At 42.8% G+C, this 18,906-nt stretch overlaps 1 protein-coding gene across 14 annotated transcripts in view; it reads left to right on the plus strand.

Moving 5' to 3' along the window:
• The first annotated feature begins 4,062 nt into the window (after nucleotides 1-4,062).
• Nucleotides 4,063-18,906, plus strand: part of PHF21A (PHD finger protein 21A) — a 125,395-nt gene continuing 110,551 nt past the window's right edge. For 2 of the 14 annotated variants that reach the window (XM_079308513.1, XM_079308521.1), the window contains exons 1-2: nucleotides 4,073-4,788; nucleotides 5,427-5,512. The gene's annotated coding sequence lies outside the window, so the exon portion shown is untranslated. Of the gene's footprint in view, nucleotides 4,789-4,905; nucleotides 5,078-5,426; nucleotides 5,513-18,906 lie in introns of those variants that run through there. The other 12 variants (XM_079308516.1, XM_079308522.1, XM_079308517.1 and 9 more) reach the window with 12 other exon arrangements.

The raw sequence follows: 18,906 nt of genomic DNA on the forward strand, positions 1-18,906 counted from the left end.
CAAGCAAAGGAGAATTTTTTTTCCCTAAGCTTCTAGCAAGATCATTGTAGATATCTGTGTATTGAGCCAAAGTACAAAACCAGTCAGTTTATTCAAACATTTAGCTGGATATCTGATGGTACCACTGCTTTCCATTTTGTACATGAAATCACGTCTCATGCTAGTAGAAGGTAAATTCTTCATATACACAAGTGGGGAGCCTTTTTGCTGACGTGGAGGTGAAGCTAAGTAACACAGAGGCAGAAACCTCTTCATCATTGCAAATCTGAACAAAGGAGTAGTGCACATGCACAGCTTTTAAAGGAAAGACTTTTGGCATGTCTGTGATAATAAAGGTCTTAAACTGCTGAGTTCAGGCTGGTTGATGAGAAATCCAACAGCACTGTGTGCTTGCAGCCCAGAGAGCCAACAGCATCCTGGGCTGCATCAAAAGCAGCATGGCCAGCAAGGTGAGGGAGGGGATTCAGCCACTCTGCTCTCATGGGAAGCTGGAGTGATGTGTCCAGCCCTGTGGCCCCCAACGTAAGAGTGATGTGGTTCTGCTGGAATGAGACTGGAGGAGTGCAATGAAGATGATCAGAAGGCTGGAGCATTTCTCATGTGAAGATAGGCTGAGAGGGCTGGGGCTGTTCAGCCTGGAGGACACATTTTCCAGTACCTAAAGGGAGTCTACAAGAAAGCTGGAGAAGCACTTCTGACAAAGGCATGTAGTGATAGAACAAGGGATAATGGATTTATTCTGAGAGTATATTTTGATTAGATGTTAGAGAGTCACTGTGAGGATGGTGAGGCACTGAAACAGGTTGCTCAGAGTGGCTGTGGATGTCCCATCCCTGCAAGTGTTCAAGGCCAGGTTAGATGGGGCTCTGAGCAATCTGGTCTAGTGGAAGGTGTCCCTGCCCATCACAGGGGGGTGCAACTAGACAACTTTTAATTTCTCTTTCAACCTTAACAATTTCACAATTCAATTTTATGAAAATGGTCTTAGCCACTCTAACTTGCCATGACCCAGAGATCCCTGTGGGCAATGTGTGAGATACTCACCATGGTCTGAGCTCTAACACAAACCATGAAAAATTTCTGTGTGCATCTACAGTAACAGCTGATGATTATTTTTCCTTTGAACTTTGTCCAAAGTTCATCTCTAAAAAACAAACTTTGGGCTGTGTGTATTGACTCCTCAGCAAAATAAACATGCTGAATCTCTAGTAACACTTAAATCACTCATTCTAGATTCTTTCAACTTGCCTGTTAACCAGAAAGATAAAAAAACAGGGCTTTACTCAGTTATTTGTTTTTCTGGTGCCTCTATCAAAAAAACCTGAAGGACAAAAGCAACTCTGGTCTGACTGTTTTCAGAGCAAGCTGACTCCTTGCTTCAAATTAACTGAAGGTAAAATCAAAATCCAGCCTGTCTTGGCTGTAACACTTGGCTCTACAGCTTAAAGTGTTGGTAGTAAAAGTTTACATGGAGAAGGGAAAATCTGCGTATTGGAGCTGGGATTTTCAGGGGGGTTTAAAAATTGGTTATGGATTTAAGGCTGGAGGGCTAAGGAGGGAGGGGCCTGGGCGATGCCCCAGCCACAGGAGAAATCACAGCAAACTACAAGCTGATCTGACAGCAATAGAACTTAGCCCAGGCTCACTTGATCTATTCAAAGGCTGTAGAAACAAAGTAGAAAGAAATATAAAAAGCAAATATATATTTATTTTAAATTGTGTAATATTTCATATCTTAGTTATACTAACTATAACATTTCTTGTCACAGTTAGACATGTTGAAAGATCTTCGGTGATGGCTGCTAGATTTTGGTAGTCACAGCCTTAGCATGTGACCTTACCTGATATCCCATGAACTGTGCACCTATCAGTAACTATTTGATGAGCACCCATATATAATTTCTGTGTTTTTCTTTTCTTAGTATTCTGTCAACCTTACTGTTAAGCATCATACCTGGCTTGCAAAAAAGAAAAATAAAAAAGGAAGAAAATATAATAATAATAATAATAATAATAATAATAATAATAATAATAATAATAATAATAATAATAATAATAATATGGAGTAGAAGAGATTGCCTCAAAAAGAAAAACCCAAACAATGTGACATTAAAAAAATAAAGGCATTTTTGGATAACTCTATTCCCTTCATACCTTTTCCTTCTGGTGCATTTAAGGTTTGTGCTTTTAAGGTCACATCCACAAACCCAGAGGCTAGGAACTTCATTTAAAAAAAAAGAAAGCCTGAGTTTCTTGCATAATTGTATGAGTTCAGGAGCTACAGCTTTAAGAAGGGCACTAAACATTGTAAAGTTCACAATTAAATCACACAAAACTTGGCAACCAATTGATGGAAAAAAAGTGGAAAATTAACAGTAATTAAGTAAACAATGGCTTACAGATCTCTTTTTTTAGTGAGAGGAAACCTTGCTGTAAGTTCTCACTCAGGCTGAGCCCTCTAGAATCCTCCAGATGATAAAACTGTGCGTTTCTGCCCAATTACGACTCGTCCCCGAGTTACTCATCATGACTGCCTTATGGATTTAGTTTCACAATATAAAAACGAGTTCATCGTGGCTTCCTGAAGCATTTGCAAAGATAACGCAAACGCTTACTTTTCTTCACAACTTGTGAGCACTTCGAAGGACTAAAACGATGAAAGAGGCTATTAAAAACAAAAAATTAAAAAAACAAAAAAACAAAAAAACCAACAGCTTTGCATTGCATGAAGCCCCAGCTTTTCGTGAGAGCTCATACAAATCCCGCGGCGTCCAGAACATGTCCCACCGCTTTAGCAATGCTCCGACAGAAACGCGAGGTCTGAAGTATTTCTGAGACTCTGGAGACTTTCGGAAGCCGAAGAGGCACAGGGGCATGCCTGTAACTTAAGCTAGCGTAGTGCAGCTAAGGAGTGACCCTGCCCGGGCTGGTGCCGGCGCTGGTGCGGCAGGAACGGGGGCTGCGCTCCCCGAGCTGCCGGAGGACGGGGCAGCCTCCGAGGAGCGCCCCAAGCCCGAGTCACGTACATTGACTGGCACGCCGGCGAGTACCGCAGAAACGTTCCGAGCCATGGCGTGTTAACTTCCCTGCTTTGAACCTGCCCGTCAAAGTTTCTGACTCGCCACGGTTGGATTTTGTTGCCTTTTTTTCTTTATTTTTTTTTTTTCGGGAGGGAAATTAGAAGAGGAATGGGGAGGGGAAAAAAAAAAAAGGCAGCGAAGGCTGATGCGCCGCCGCTCGCACGAAAGCAAATGGCAGCATCGCCCGGCACTGGAGTAGTAAGTTAATAAATAAATAAGCCAAGCCCGCTGCGTGAACGGCGAGGTGGAGGAGGGAACAGCCTCCCTCCCTGCCCTGCCGCGCGGCGAGAGAGTGCGCTATTCCTTCGAATAACATGGCAGGGCCAGCGATGAGGGGAGGGAAGAAGAGAGGCCCTCGGCCGGGGCGAAGGGGCCGCGGCGCATCCGCGCCCCATGCGCGGGGATGAGGCGGCCGCGCTCCCGCGCTCCCTCCCGCCGCCGCCGCTTCCTGCGCGCGCCCCCCGCACCCCCCCCAGCCCCCCCCGCCCCGCGGCCCTGTTGCATCAACTTCCTGTGCGGAGCCCCTCGCGGCAGGGCCCCGCGCGCCGGCTCCTCCCGCCCGCGCGCGCGCCCCCCCCCCCACGCCGCTCTCCGCTTCCTGCGCGCGGCCCCGCGCGCGCCCCCGCGCGCCGCCCCCGCCGAGTCCCGCGCAGCCGGGCCGGGCGGGCGCGGGGAAGGAGGCAGGGGAGGGGAGGGGTGTGCGTGTGTGCGCGCGTGTGTGTCTGTATGGGGGGCGCGGGGGGGGTCTCGGCTGGCGCGCGGCCGCCCCCGCACTGCTCTCTCCGGCCCCCGCGCCCTCACGCCCGCCCGGTACCGGCGGTGCGGGGCGGTGCGGCCGCCCAGTGCCCCCCGCGGCCGCGGCCGGCGGCGCCGCTGCTCCGGCAGAGTTTGGTGCCCTACTTCACTCTACTTTAGTTTCACTCACTTTACATCCGGGCTTTTTCCCTAGGCAATGGGGGCCGCAGCACAGCCCGTTCCTTAGGCAAAGGGAAATAAATTCGCCGCACCGACACGTCAAGTAGTCCCCCCTCAGGAGAAGCCGCCGAGCCCGCCCTCCTGGCTTCCCCCCTCCTCGTCCCGGCCCGGGCCCGGCCGGCGGCGTCCCGCCATCGCAACGGGGAGCGGGAGCGTGGGCCCGCCGATTCCCGCTTCCCCGGCGGGTCTCCAGCGGCGGGCCGGGCCGGGCCGGGCCGGGGCGGGCGGGGGCGCGCGCGGCGGCGTGTCGGGAGCGCGCCGCAGGCAGGCAGGCAGGGAGGCCGGCGGCGGAGGGATCCCGGCGAGCGGTGTGCTGCGGCCGGGCCGGGTGAATGGGATTGAAGAAGAGTTCAGCTTCTCGGCTTGTTTTTGTGTTACAGTTTCTCTCCTCCTGCGCCTCTTCGGCTTCGTGCCGCCCTCCCCGCCCGCTCCCTCCTCCCCGCCGCAGGAGGAGCCCCCCGCGGAGAGGGGGAAGGAAAAGGACCCCACAGAGGCGAGAGCGAGCGAAGAGGAGGAGGAGAAGGGAGCAACCTACCATCTTCCACTCCCCGCTTAGCTTAAAGAAAGTGAGAGGAGGAGAGAGAGAGAGGCGCCCAGAAGAGGGGGACAGGGAGGCCCAGAGGAGCGGCGGCGCCGGCACCCTCCCCCTATGAAGAAGAGTCCTCCCCCTCACAGAGAGGTCCTGCCAGGGGGACCCCGGCCGGCCCGCAGCAGCACCGCCGCCGCCAGCAGGGTGTAGTATCCCACCTTTCGGATTCGCCTCCTCCTCCTCTTCCTCCCTGCCCCCCCCCGCCCCCCGGGCGCCGTCCCCCCCTCTCCCCCCGCGCCCCCCGGGATGGCGCCGGCGCGCCCCGCACTCTCCGGCCAACTTGGCGATGAGGAGCAGCAACTTCGCCGCGGCCCCCGGCCCCTCCCTCGGGGGGGTGGCGGGGAATAGCGGAGCGTCCCGGGGCGGCCCCCCGGCCTCCCCGGCAGAAGTTTGCGAGCGGGAGCGGGAGAGGTGGAGGAGGGTGACACTTGGGGTAAAAGGAGGAGGTGACACATTGGGGTTGGGGGGAGGAGCAGGGGAAGGAGATGACACATTGCACTGGGGATGGGGTGGGGGAGGGAGGCTTATCCCCTCCCCTCCGGTTTCCTTCAGGATGATTATTTCCAGGCCCTTTTCTCTCGGTCGGGTCCTTCGCCGCGATGCTGTCGGGGAAGTTTTATTATTATCTGGGAAATGATGCCGCTCTCGGTGATGGATAATTCGTAGTAAATCCGCTGCTGCGGTTTTCTCTTTTTTTTTCCTTTTTTTTTTTTTTTTTTTTTTTTTTTTTTTTTCACCTCCTCTTCCCTCCTTCCTTTCATTCGTCTTTGTGGCCCGAGCAGCGCCGGGAAAATTCCGTTTCTTCAGCAACTTGTTATTCCGGAGCCGGGCCTGCCCCCCTCGCCCTGGGGCTGCCCTTCCCGCACAGGTACGGGGCCGGGGGCCGGGGGTGCCCACGCCTGCCCCAGCACTGGGCACAGACACTTCTTTATTTTGGTTTGTTTCCCTCCCTCCTGCGCTCGTGTAGGTGGAGTGGGGCTCTATGTGGGACTCTGCCATTTGGTGTAGTCCTCTTATGCGTGTTCCTTTCCTTTCTTCACTTGCCTTCCTGCAGGAATTTTTTTTTTTTTTTTTTTTGTGGTGGTGTGTGGTTTTTTTCCTGTTCTTTATTATTCCGTGCTTCACTGTCGGTAAAGCTTTCTCCTCAGCCACCTCTGCAGTTTGGTGGGTGCTGGTGGGTTAGTACGCTGAGATTTTTTTGGTGAATTAGTATTTTATTAATCTTCATTCAACTTCTTCTCAAGTGTCAAAAAATAAGGCTATGAACAGATGTGTTTCAATATGGAGAAATTTCTAAGTTCCTAATTCTTGGGGGTGGAGGAAAGAGTGCCATTGGAGAGTGGCTTTTGTTTTCGATTGGTGAACAAATGTCATCACATTTCAGTCACGTGCTGTAATATTCTTTGTTCAGCTATCAAAGTATGATATCTGCTACACCTGTTCCCACTTTTTAATTGTAAGTAACGGTGATTGCCTGCAAATCTTATACTTGCAGATAGGAGCACTTTCTCCCTTTCTCCCCCTTTTATCCTCTTGGATATTTGTTTGGGCCCAAGCACTGAGCTTGACAATGAACTTTTGTTCACTGTGGAGACTACATGTAAAAAGGTCCCACTGGGGGTAATAACGTGCGTGTCACGAGAAAGTTGTGTGCTGTGATGTACGGTGGGTGTGAGCATGGAGAAATCAGGTGGGGATGTGCGTTCTGTAATGGCAGGGCTTGAGGAGGAGGTAGGCTTCTTTGGGTCAGGCAGATTTTCTTGTGCTGTTGCTTGTTATCAGGTTAAAGGATAGATACTCCTGTACACCCGTATGTGTAGATAGTTGCATCTTTTTTTGCTTAGCTGTAGATTTTCAGCTATCAGAAATGAATTGGATTTTGACTGTCTGTTTACCTTTTTTTTTTTTATTTTAAATTTCCTCTCCTTCCCCCCCCAGCTTCTCATTGTGCTCACTTCTAACAATGAAGACACCTGCTTAGTTTCAGTTTTGTAATTTGGCTTCCTCTGTCTTTCCTGTGATTTCCCAGAGTTAGCTGGTGAGGCTGGACCTGCTACATAGCAGGGGAATTTCTAACTTTGATGAAGGGAGGCTTATTTTGAGGCTTCATTTGTGAAAAGAATAACATGTGTTTCAATACTTTGTTTAAAAAAAAAAAACCTTAAAATTCTAATATTCATTACTTCTACCAGGGTAATGACAGGTAATGACAGAACTTTATTATTAAACTTGTTAGTGATTGTGTAGAATACAACTTTATAGTTTTTATTAAATACTGATGTTAAATTACTACTGAGAACAGGATCTTAAATATAAAAATAGCATAACTACCCATATTAGTTGAAGGAGTCAATTACCATACGTTAGGAGAAAGATCAGTCTTTGGAAATTCTGTTTATATCTGTGCATGCTTCATGATAGCTAAATGAAACTTTCTTTGGGGACGTTTTTTATTGTTGTTTTCTAGAAAGGAATTCAATAACTCAGTAAATGAAACTTTAAAACTGTATTTAAAAAATACATGATGAAATTTTCAAATGTTTTTAAAACTTTCAACTTCACTATGGTAGAGAGTTTATTTAGTTATATCAGCTAGGGGTTTGAGCTGATAGAGAGGGATTATGGAGCAGCCTCTATCCATTCATTTCATGTTGTATAATAGTGTGTATAGAGTATCTCTTCTAAGTCATAAGAGACCCGTTGTCCAGCAGAAGGTAGGTGCTTTGCTACCAGATGGATGGCAGCTATGTCATATCCCAGGATTTTAGCCTGAGCATCCTGAGCAACAAGAAGTTTGAAGTGGATCCCATTATGGGTTTTGGTGATTTTTCATTTAACTAGTGAAGCTAACATGTTGTGTAGTTCAAAATGTTATGTGGAGGAGTCTTTTGTTATTAATAATTATTTTGCCATTAGTGTTTTCAGGATTTTTGCTTGGAAGTTTTTAATCTTTGCTCTCCTCTCTGTGCATCCTGAACTAGTTTTGTTGATGGAAGCAGGCATTTGAAAATGGTTTTCTTCCTTTAGGGAAAATAAAAAATCTCCCCTTCAAAGAACTTAAGCAAAAGTAGGAAATTAAAACTTAAGCTGCTTAGAGAAAAGTGCTGTTGTGTTTTCCAACTTCAACAGTGAAACCTGTACTTTAAGTTTAGGTTTTGTAAAGGTATCTCTTCACTGTAGGCTATTCAGCTTCAGCTTTGTTTTAAATATTGATCCTAACTATTTCTTACTCCAACTTTTTTATTTAGAGATGAGGTTTTGTTTGTGCCTGTTAATCTTCACGGTAGAAATTATGATATAAAAAACCATCTTGTTGTGGATTCTTAGAAAGGACACAAATTTCATGGCCTTTTTTTTTCTTTTTTTAGAAAATAGGATGTATCATATTGACTCCTTAAAAAGTTGAATAATTCTGTGGGCAGTTGGAAAGCTTTGATAGTGAGTCTGGCTATCACTTGAGTTGTTCATGAAGTTTGTTTATAATGAACACATTGAAGCTGGTCAGTTCCTTTATCCTTACTCTCAGAGCCATGAATTTTATTTGGTCAAATGAATTGATACTACCAGAAATTGTTTGCAATGGAGATTTCTCTTTTATTTTAGTCCAGTTTGAAGAAACCTTGATGGACTATCTTATTTCATGTGCTTTTTGCATGGGTATCAGAAACTCAAGATGAATGTCACGTGAGAAACGTGTTGGTGACCCTAACCCTTTCACTGTTTTGGGTTTGTTGGTTTTGCTTGTTTAAAATATTAAATACAAGAAAGAACTTCATAGGGTGATAGAGCTTTGCTTTTTGGAGGGCCATCTCATGGGGATGTGAGCTGTAAAGCATCTTCAGGAAAAGCTTCTTGTGTGGAAGGGGCATTGCTAAAACCTATTATTAAACTTATAATATTTCTTCACTGTCCCTTCACCCTTTATGCTCACAACTGTGCAGTCACATGTGTAGCTGTATACTAGAAGTGTAAGACTCTACAAAAGGCCTGGCTCCTGTACATTGGTGAATTGCCCTTGTTCAATTACTCTGTGCCAGAAAGCAGCTCACATCCTGTTTCTGATGTATTTTAACAGCACAAAGGTTATTTAGGAACAAACCATATAGTGGAAAGGTGGGGCAGAGCGCAGAAGGATTTTGAGATGTCTGCCAAATGCAAAGGGCTGGTACTTACTTCTATACCCTGTAATTAGAGGGTATATAAGGATAGTTTTTATAGGTATCTTACAGTAATATTTCATGTTCAGTGTAGCACAAAGCCAGTATCTGGCTTGTGCTGGTAGTAGAGCTATGCATTATGCAGGCAAAAAAGAATTTTATTTACATTTGGTGGGGGGTGGGGGGCAACTTTCTATTTTCTCATTTTCCTTTCCTTTTTTTTTTTTCCTTATGGCACATAGAGTCTCATTAAAAAAAAAAAAAAAAAAAAAGTAACTGCTTTGTTTCCTTCATAAGTTTTTTTATTTATGGCTCCTTCACTTTACAATGTTCTTCTCTGGACCGGAATTTTAAAAGTATGATTTAAAGTTTGTTTGATTCTGCTTTTGTTATGTCAAAACTTCCCAAAAGTGTAGATCACAGAATGGCTGTAACATGTGTAGAAATCTGAAGACTTTTTAAAAAGTACCTAGTGCTGAGGAAAGGTGCACTTGCACCTTTCAGGTGATTCTGCAGTTAGAGTCACCTGTCCCTACAATAATTTTTATAGCTGTAGAAAGTTCTTACAGGTTCCTTCCTTTGCTTTGAGAGGACTGCCCTACCTACTGTCCTAACAAAGCCCAACTTCACCACGAATCTTTTGTTTTAATGCTTTGGTCATTCCAGGTTTTTGAGGAAAAAATGTGCTGCTTGATACAGACTTATCTGCAGCATTTATTTTCTGGTATGCCTTTTACACCAGTTTAATATCTCTGATGGAATTATCAAGTTCCCCATGCCTTAAAAGCTCTGCCTGGATGGTTTGACCTATTATTTGTTCCCTCTTGCCCGAGATTTCTTGTTTGCTGTCATTACAAATGCTCACTCTTTTGATTAGAGACTGTATGCTCAAAGCATGCTTTGAAAAGCCACACACCACAAAACAAACATGCTGCCTCCACCCCCCAGACCCCAGCCCAAACCTAATGTTTGTTGTTACTGGTGGGAATGCAACTGTAAGTGGTACAGGAGCAATGAGGCACTGCTTCACTGTGAGCTGTGTTTTAGGCCACGTTCATGCAGCTCTTATGCATTTTTAATGCCTGATTTCTTAAAATGTGTGTTTTCTGATTCTGCCTTTCTGCCTGATAGTACTGTGCTTGTAGGACAAAAGAGAAAGTTCACTTGGTACAGAAGTTGTCACCTGTCTCTGAAGTGAGGGTCTCTACCTTTGCATGTGTAATTAAAAGTACGCTTTGGAAACGTAGCTGGTGTGTTTCTTGAAATTGCAGTATGGATGTGTGAGTAGTTAAAACAAACGAGGGCAGATTTAAGCCTGTGACTCTAAGATGGCCTGTGAGAGAACTCTAGCAGAGCAGCCAAGCTTATGGGTGGTTCAGCTTCCTTGTTTCTGCGTATGAAATACAAGCTGTCAGTATGAAAGGGAGAAGGAACATTGATTCCTTCCCCTCTTCCACTTCAACCCTGCAGATCCAAGTTAACTGTGTGGATCCCAAAGGCAGCATAGTTGCAAACAGTTAATTGAAAAGATCAAGTGGTATCCTTTTGAAGCTTTAAATTGTTTTAACAAAACTTCTGAGTAATTGCAATAATTATTTTCTGATAAGCTGGCTGATAGTAACTATGGCAACAGCTGTCTGGCCTATGGACAGCATTGCTGTATTGACAAAACCTTTAGATGCTCCTGAGGCCTCTTGCCTCTATAGGGAAGTGCATCAGGATGACTTTCACGCGACTGAAGCATCACCATTTCTTTCTCTTGCACTGGGATGCTGTCTTTCTCTTGGGCCAGCCTTTTCCTTTTGCATGTTTCTGTAGGTGCTGCCTGCTAGCCTGGAAATGCTGCAAAGACAGTACTACAAGGACTAGGGAAGCATATAAGTTCTTAGATGAAATTTTATATGCATATTATTGTTTTTAAATTGTTTTAATAATAATAATCCAGAGTTAAGGGAAGTGGGAGGGGGGAAAAAAAGAGGAGGACTTATTTATTTTGTTCCCTGGTTGTTTCCTTCCTCGATTAAAACCTTTTTAGAACAGGCTGGTAGGGGGAGCTGCCATTCCCTTTACTGAAGTACAGCGTATTCCTCTCTGAGGCCTACGCTGAGACACAGCTATTTAATTTTCAGCTAAGAGCCACTTCTTTTCAGAAGAGAGGCAAGCCCCTGCTTCAGCACATTGTGGAAATGGAGGAGGAGAGCAATTTGTTTCCAGATAACTGGATTCTGGGCAGGGAGAATATGCCCCTCACCAAACATACTTTTCCTATTGCTATTCAAAAGAATACTCTTTAATGTTATTAAATGTAGCAGTCTTGGGAGAAAAACCCCATAAATTCTTGTTGCACTTCAGTAAAAGATGTTAAAAAGCTACAGCAAACTGTGCATATTTGAAAGTAGCCAAACTTCTGTTCTATGAGGACTCTTGGTTAGCTGATATTTATTTCTGCTGAAATCTTTGGCCTCTTAACTTCAACACACAAGAACTGGGTATCAATCCAGCTTATCTGATGATTACCAGCAGCAGTCTCCCTGTTTGGGATGTGTGTCTTGTTTGCAGGCTGGTGGAAGTGTGCAATATGGCCTACATCTGGTCTCATCTTGAATAAGAATGTGCTCAGGGAAACTACAGGCCCCAGTGTGCAGTGCTGTGTTTTTATTGCAGTGGCCTGCCAAGATTGTGCTGTCCTAGGGCATCCTGGGACCTGTAGTTTTCTTCCGCAGAAGTTGGGAATTTGGAGTGAAGAGTAAAAGATGCCAACATGTTCTAGAAATGCGGTCCTCAATACCTTATCCAGTTCTTGTTGGTCAGCTTAAGCCTGTGTAGCAGTCAGGTTTTTTTTTTTTTAATAAGTCAAGAATGGTTTACAGTTGGGTAATATGTTTAGAGAAAAGCAGTCTGTGAAGGAAGTCTTCCAACTGCTTATGTGTTTTCGTACAAAGAATGTATTAATTGTACTAACACCTTGCTCCATCTGTGATTTCAAGTATCTTATTTGATATTCTGGGGACTTTTAATCTTTCAAAGCAATGTTATGGATGGAAACATTTGGCAGAAAGGGGTTTCTGTTACTGGCAGTATGGTAGCCGTGTTGTCCTTTCTAGTTGCTGGGAGGACGGTGGGTCACAGTGGATTTCTTTTCACACAGTGAAAGAGAGTTTTAACAGTATTTTTTACTGATGACAACTCACTTCTCTGCTGTGTTTCTTGAGAGCGAGTGATGACATAGCTGCCTTATGCAGCAGAGCAGGGGACCCAATTTGTGTTCGTGCTGTGGGTGCTAGTGACTCCATTTCTGGTTCCCAAGGGGACACAGTCACAAATACAGGTACTGGCAGGTGCCACCAGAAGCAGAACACATCTGGCAGCTTTTGTTAGGTGTGTTTAGTCCTGACTGCTGCGCTCGAACTCACGTCAGACTTGCATCAAAGAATGTGAAGTGTTTCTGAAGTAGGTATAAAAGAATAGTAACTTTTCAGAATACTTTATTTATATCCATAGGAATTATGTGTTTTCACACAACACTCCCAGTCAGATTTGCCAGAGTTAATGTGAACATTAGTTTGATTTTGGTTTTTCATCAAGGAGCAAGTTTAGTATTTGCTGTGATCTTGTGTGCCATGATTTAGAAAGTGCAGTTTGTTTTCAAGAGAGCAAACACTTAACTTTAACTGATCCCTGTCAATTTCTTTGTTCTTCAGTTTGTATGAAATATTAATATATATAGGCTTGTATTTAAGTGTCAGACAATATGAAATACACTTTGTTTTTTTTTTTAATTAATTAGAACTCTAGTCTTGCAAGAAGTCATGTTATTTAACACTAAGTCCTTCAGAAGTTAGAGAGAATAGCTGAATGCCTCGAATCAGAATCTATGTAAGTAGCAACAGGATTAAGACCACCAAGCTTCTAATGTTGCAAAGTAGCTTCTTTGTAATCACCATAATTAGCTGATATCTAGGTCTGTGTGACAAAATTCTTCTTTTAGTAAGTGTCCAGACATTCTGCTCATTATAAATTCAGAATTCACCTGTACTTCATAGTTGTACGAAAAACCACTCAAAGCCTAAAAAAAGTTGCTCATTCCTTCACCTGTACAGATTATATATATGTGAGAGATATTGGTGTGGTAATAAGCTTCCTTGTGGCAGGATTGTATTTTGTCAGCACTGACACATTGTACACACTGTATGTTACTGACAGTATTTAAAACTGATACAGAAAGGTGAAAGGATTTGTCTAAAACCTTGTGGATGCTGTAAGTGTACGGTACTTGGTAAAGAGCAATATAGTTTTCTTTAAGTGTTCCCAGCCCTTTCACAGCCCATGTGGAGCAAATTGCTGACGGGACAAGCACTTAACTGAAATAGTTACTATTAGAATCTTGACATGATTAGAATGGCTGACATTGTTGCTGTGCAAGGATGAAATTCCCTTTCATTGGCTGATTGGGCCGACACAACTGGCAAGAGAAGAAACCAAGATAAATCTATATGTATTGGAAAGATGATGCATCTTGTCCTTCAAGGACATTTCACCCTCTGTAGAGTGCTCTGTGTAATGCTGTATCAGGGTATCCTAGATAAGGAAAGTGAGAAGTAGGGATATACAAAAGGGTTTGATGCATAGTTGTAAAGAAAAAACTTCTATAAGTACTTCTTATCTCGTAAGAGCAAATCTGATCTGTGAAGAAATTGTGGTCCTACTCAAGCCAATGGGAAACTTCACAGTTGAACTGAGAGCACCAGGATTTCATTCTTTTTCCCCCAAAATAGTGTTTTAAGTGGATTTTGCAGGCCTGCAGCACTGGACAAAATTTGAAGAATCTGGCACCTGTTTAAGAGACTGCTGGTGATCCCTGGGGGATTTCACGATGGGTACTTTGTCTCCAAGTGTCTTTTCTATGCCTTTAAAAAGTGGCTAATACTGAGCTTTTGTGATGCTTTGCAAGAACTTGGAATGTATTTATTCAAGGCTTTTACTTAATTTGTTAGCACAACAAAATTTTGCATGAAAGCCAGAAAGTAGTCCTTGATGTGTCCAAGGAATACTTTCTGTCTCTATCCCTCTTGCCAGTGTGACAAAACTGTTCCCACTGAAATATTTGGTCTGAAATTTGAATAACCTGTGATGGACTTAGAAAAAATAAAGCCCAAACATTTAAAAATAAAATAAAAATTCAATGCCCCAACCTCACTAACAAACCTTCTTCAAACTCTATAAAAGGATTACAGTGGCCTATATTTCTAATAATGAAGCTTTTTGGTAATTTGCATCTAGCTGCAGCTCCAGATACCATTTCACTGCTGCTTAGCTTGCAGTAATTGTCTCTGATAAGCAACTTTATCATGTAAATCTTATTGTGTGTAGCATGAGTTTGCTGTATTAATGATGCTTTTGTCAGTGACCCCAAATGGAAAGGATGTGGCTACCTGAGCTTCCCTTTTTACCCTTTCAGAGAGTGCTTCTGGTCAGAAATAAATTGGGAAGCACTGGTAAGAGTTTGTGCTGTTTCTGAATGTACCTGCCCTTGAGTCAACTGCAGTTCTCCCAAGGAGGAATCCTCACCATAACTCTTATTTTGCGGTCTTAGAGAATCCTCCTGAAGTCAGTGGATTTCTCACTATGACAGTTGTTTCAGAATCAGACTTAGTTTTCACTTTCTACCTGCAATTAGGCGATTTCACCTGCTCAACTTTTGAATGTCAGCCTCTAAAATAAACATGGAAATAGCCTCCCTTCCCATAATTCTCATCCATGCGTGGCAGTTCCTTCTTGCCATAAGACTTACCGTGTCTTCTTCCACCTTACTTCTTGCAGGAATTATATTTGGATGCCTAGCTGTTGATGAAGAACCTGTGTAGTGTTTAGTGTAATGAAATGTTTTTTCCTTGGTGATGAGCTGCTGTCTTTGCAGTCTGTGAAAATCTGGTGGTGGTGGCCTGTTAGAGGCAGGTGCCAGGTCAGTGCACTACTGTGGTAGCAGTTTCTTCTCAGCTGCAGAGTCTGTTAGTTGGGTGTAGGTCAGTGACACTGTGAATACCTTCCTCAGGTTGTATTGCACTGATATTATCATTGCTACAAAATTGCATGAGCAAAAATACTGATCTTATGTTTATTCCTTCCTGAAGTAAGATAAAACTGTACGATTCCTTATCAGTTTGGGCCTTCTTTCTGGCTTCCTTTTGGTAACTTAATCTACACTTCCGTACTCATGGTTGTTTTTGTTAAAAAATGCTGTTTTTTCCTCATATTAAATTCATTGGTAATACATTGGGTAACTTCATCATCATGTATATAGATTGTCTCACTCTAAGACTTTTGAAAACTTAAACTAAGGAAGGGCAGAAGTATCTGTTAAATCCCAGCTTATGTGTAAAAAGTATTATACATTAGACATGCAAGTTCTTTTCTCTCAGGTATACCAGAAGCTCCTGTAATTTCTTCAGAAGCTCTTGCATAAATTATGAAATGGAGTTAAATACTATCTGCATATTTTTAAACGTATTTTTTCCATATTCCCACATATGCAGGATGCATTTTAATCCTTCACCTATGACACCTCTTTGGTATTCCAATAGGCAGTAAGACTCACATGGGTTTCTTGGGGATCAGAAGTTATATTAGAAGGGGACTTAAAATTATACAATAAATGTTCTTGTATATTTCCAGTCCTCATGGCTTCCCCCACTGGATAATAACCAGAGTTGAAATTTGTAGGAACTGTGATTTTTCTCAAAGACATTATAAAAAGGAAAAAAAACCCAAACAAAAAACCAACAAACCTAGTTCTTGAAATGGCAAGGAGAGGAACATGTAAGGACTAAGTATGAGAATTTATGTGTATGTGTCTGTGTGTAGAGAGATGTGTTTAAACATCTTTTGTAGTACAGCAATAGGATCATTTAAAAATCTGGGCATTGATTTTTAAACAACAGAACTTGTTCAAAGAGTAACTTTGCAAAGCAGTCTCTATAATGATGGGCACTACACTGATAATGCAGTAGTGTGTGTGCTGGTCTTGATACAACTGCATATCAGCATATACAAATGCAAACTGGCATTATATATGCAGTACTGGTTTGGTGCTCCACACTGTTTTGTCTCATCTTAGTCTCTGCTGTTGTGGTAAGACTTCTGCCACGTGGTGGTTTGCTTCCTCTTCTAGGACAATGTTGGAGTAGGGCTGTTGTAAACATGGAATCACTGAATCCCAGGAGAGCAGGAGAAGATTGTGGTGATGATGGTGTGAGGGGATGTGAAGGAGTGTCCCTCAGCAGCATGTTACTGCCTTCTCCTCTTGGTGAAGCACCCTGACCTCTTGGGAATAAAAACAATTGGCTGCCACAACAGCCTTCTTAAAACTGCCACTCTTTTGTTCAGGAAGTGCAGTCATACCATGCCCTGTGATACCCTTTCACTCTCTGTCAGCATTGAAGATTGAAAATTGTATGCCTTTCAATTGTTTATAGTAGCCACTAAATTGGATAAACCTACAATTTATTCTTCCAACTTTAAGTAAACAATCAATTAAAAATCCGTGGCAATCAGTGTGAGTAAAGATGGTTTGGACACTTAATTTTCTTGTAGCTGAAGTCTACTTCATTGTAATCAGTCTTGCACTTTTCTTCTATTAAATGCTAATTGTATGCTTATATGATTCCATATTAGATTGGCCCAGTGATTCAGTGTTATGTTTGTAACCTAGTGTGTAAATCTTTTTACTTGTATTGAATAATCATGGTTTTGTGAAGAGCTATGAAATGTAAGGTTACTTGAATTCTTCTTCTCAGATTAGTGACTACCATCAGTACTCCCACATTGAGTGTGACTACCCCAGCTACAAATACCATTCTCCAGATGCTACAGTTCCCATTTGTATACTTTTGAGGAGAAGAAAGAAGAAAAAAGTCTTTTAGGGGGTAAGGAGGGAGAATATAATAAAAGGGAAAGGAAAGACAGTATTTGAGATTGATATCTGTGTACTGGGAGCAGTGAGAATGCCAGCTGACTGGTATGTAGGGGAAAGAAGATCAGAGCACATCATTGTAATAATTTTGGAGTGCTTCCTGTTGACTTGTTAATACAACATGGAATTTGGCCCAGGCAATCTGCTGTTGTGAATCAGCATAGTTTATTCACTGGAGTATAGGTGTGCTTGTTGTTATTTGAGAATCTGCTCTATTTAAAAGATAACAGGTCAGTCAGGTAAGTAGCATTATTCCCATGTTTGGATTAGAAACTGAGGTAGAGAGAGAAATAGATTTATTCTGCATTGCAGTAATTTTATTGAAGACCTTAAACGAGGAATGGGGACCTTCCCTTTTGTATTTAATTCAGAAAACTGTCTGCTTCATTCATATTCTTAATGTTGCTATATTGTAAACAAAAGTGAGCCTAAAATTGATACACTGATTAGGTACCAGTGGTGTACAAATAAGTAGTGTTGTCCCAGTGGAAGTGAGATTTTTATAAAACTGCTTGTACAAAATAAATAGGGTACTTTTTTTCTTTTTAAAGTATTGGAGATATTTTGTTTTTGTTGTCTTGAGTTGAAGGAAAAATAAAGGCTTGAATGTGGATGGGAGACCTTCTGATACATGGGGAGATAATGATAAATGTGAATTGGAAATCCAGTAAAATCTGAGTTGCATGGGTAAGCATTGGTGCAAAGAAACAGTCCTAAGTTCTGGAGAATGTGGGGAAAAAAAGAGAAGAAAGATGGTGGTGGTGGTTGTTGCTATTGAAATTTTTTTGTTTACCTTTCTAGCTCTGTTGCAACATATTAATAAAGTAATTGCATATTATCATGTAGGTATGATATTTTTCTAAAATGTCTCCTGAATGTACTTTGTCTATATCCTACATGTGAATGAGGTTCAAGTAACTTTACTGCATACTGTCACTGCTTCTGTGCCACACTTTGATTCTGGCACAAAGGATTTTACACATCTAGTTGGGTGGAATGGTTCAGTGCACAGCAAAAGTAACACTGAGTAACGAGTGTCGTCACTGCTGAAGCCTTAACTGCTTGTTAAAACTATTTTGTGTACAGCTTATGTGAGCAGAATTCCTCAATCCTCCCAAGTGAGTACACTTCAGGGACAGATATCTTGTTCTGTTAATTTGGAGAAATGCCTTTTCCAAGTGAAAAATCAGCAGAGTCAGCAATACTCAAGTTTCTGCATCTGTCACAGCTGGCTAGGTCCAGTCTTGCTTCCATGAACTGCATAATAAGGACACTATATTCCAATGCAAACATGAAAAGTATGGCTCCTGTTTTGTTATATGTCTCACTGTTTTACTGTAAATGGCTCACCTAAAACTACGAGTCTCATGCTTAGAACTCCATGTCTGTGACTAACCATGTTGTTAGCTCTTGGACTCTGGTGGGATGTAGGATCATGGTCTTTCAAATGCATGTCTGTTGTTCTGGAGTATCTTCAGCTACAGCCATTAATGTTGCTGCTAGTGGTCTTCCAGTGTCTTAGAGTATTTGTGGAACACAAACTTTGACATATGCCCCTCTAATGTTTCGTTAAGAGTTGTTCATGTTTTGAGACTGCTTCTGCATCAGCATGGAGTTGCCTTTCATCAGTAAGCTGAGTTAGTACAATGTCTTTACTGAACTATTTGTATGTTGTGACATCTCTACTCTGTAACTGTGGAGACAGCTTCAAGGCCAAACACAAGGCAGCTTAAGTAACCACTACGTTTCATACTGTGCAGCATGACTTCTGTGAAGTAGAATTCTTGTTTTGGTCATGCCTTGATTTATAGATGGGTGTAATGAGATTTCAGAGAGTATCTTGTGTTAACAATTCAGTGATTGGCATACTTCTCCTGTTTATGTGCAATTAGTCCTGCATACATCACACTCCTTAATTAAATGTTTGTAAAATAAATCTCAGGGCAGGGTATATTGCCTTGGTATTAAAGGCCTGAGATCCAAAGGGACATTTTTGGCTGGGACTGCATTCTTCAGAGAGAAGACTTTCAATTCTTGTTCTTTGTATGCAAAAGAAGGAAGTTTTGCTTTGTGTGGAAGTGTCATGGAAATGTGAAGTATGCAACTTCAAGGGAACTGTAGTGCATTGGAAAGATC

This window comes from Erithacus rubecula, assembly GCF_903797595.1.
Source record: "Erithacus rubecula genome assembly, chromosome: 6".
In the NCBI taxonomy this organism is placed as follows: Eukaryota; Metazoa; Chordata; class Aves; order Passeriformes; family Muscicapidae; genus Erithacus; species Erithacus rubecula.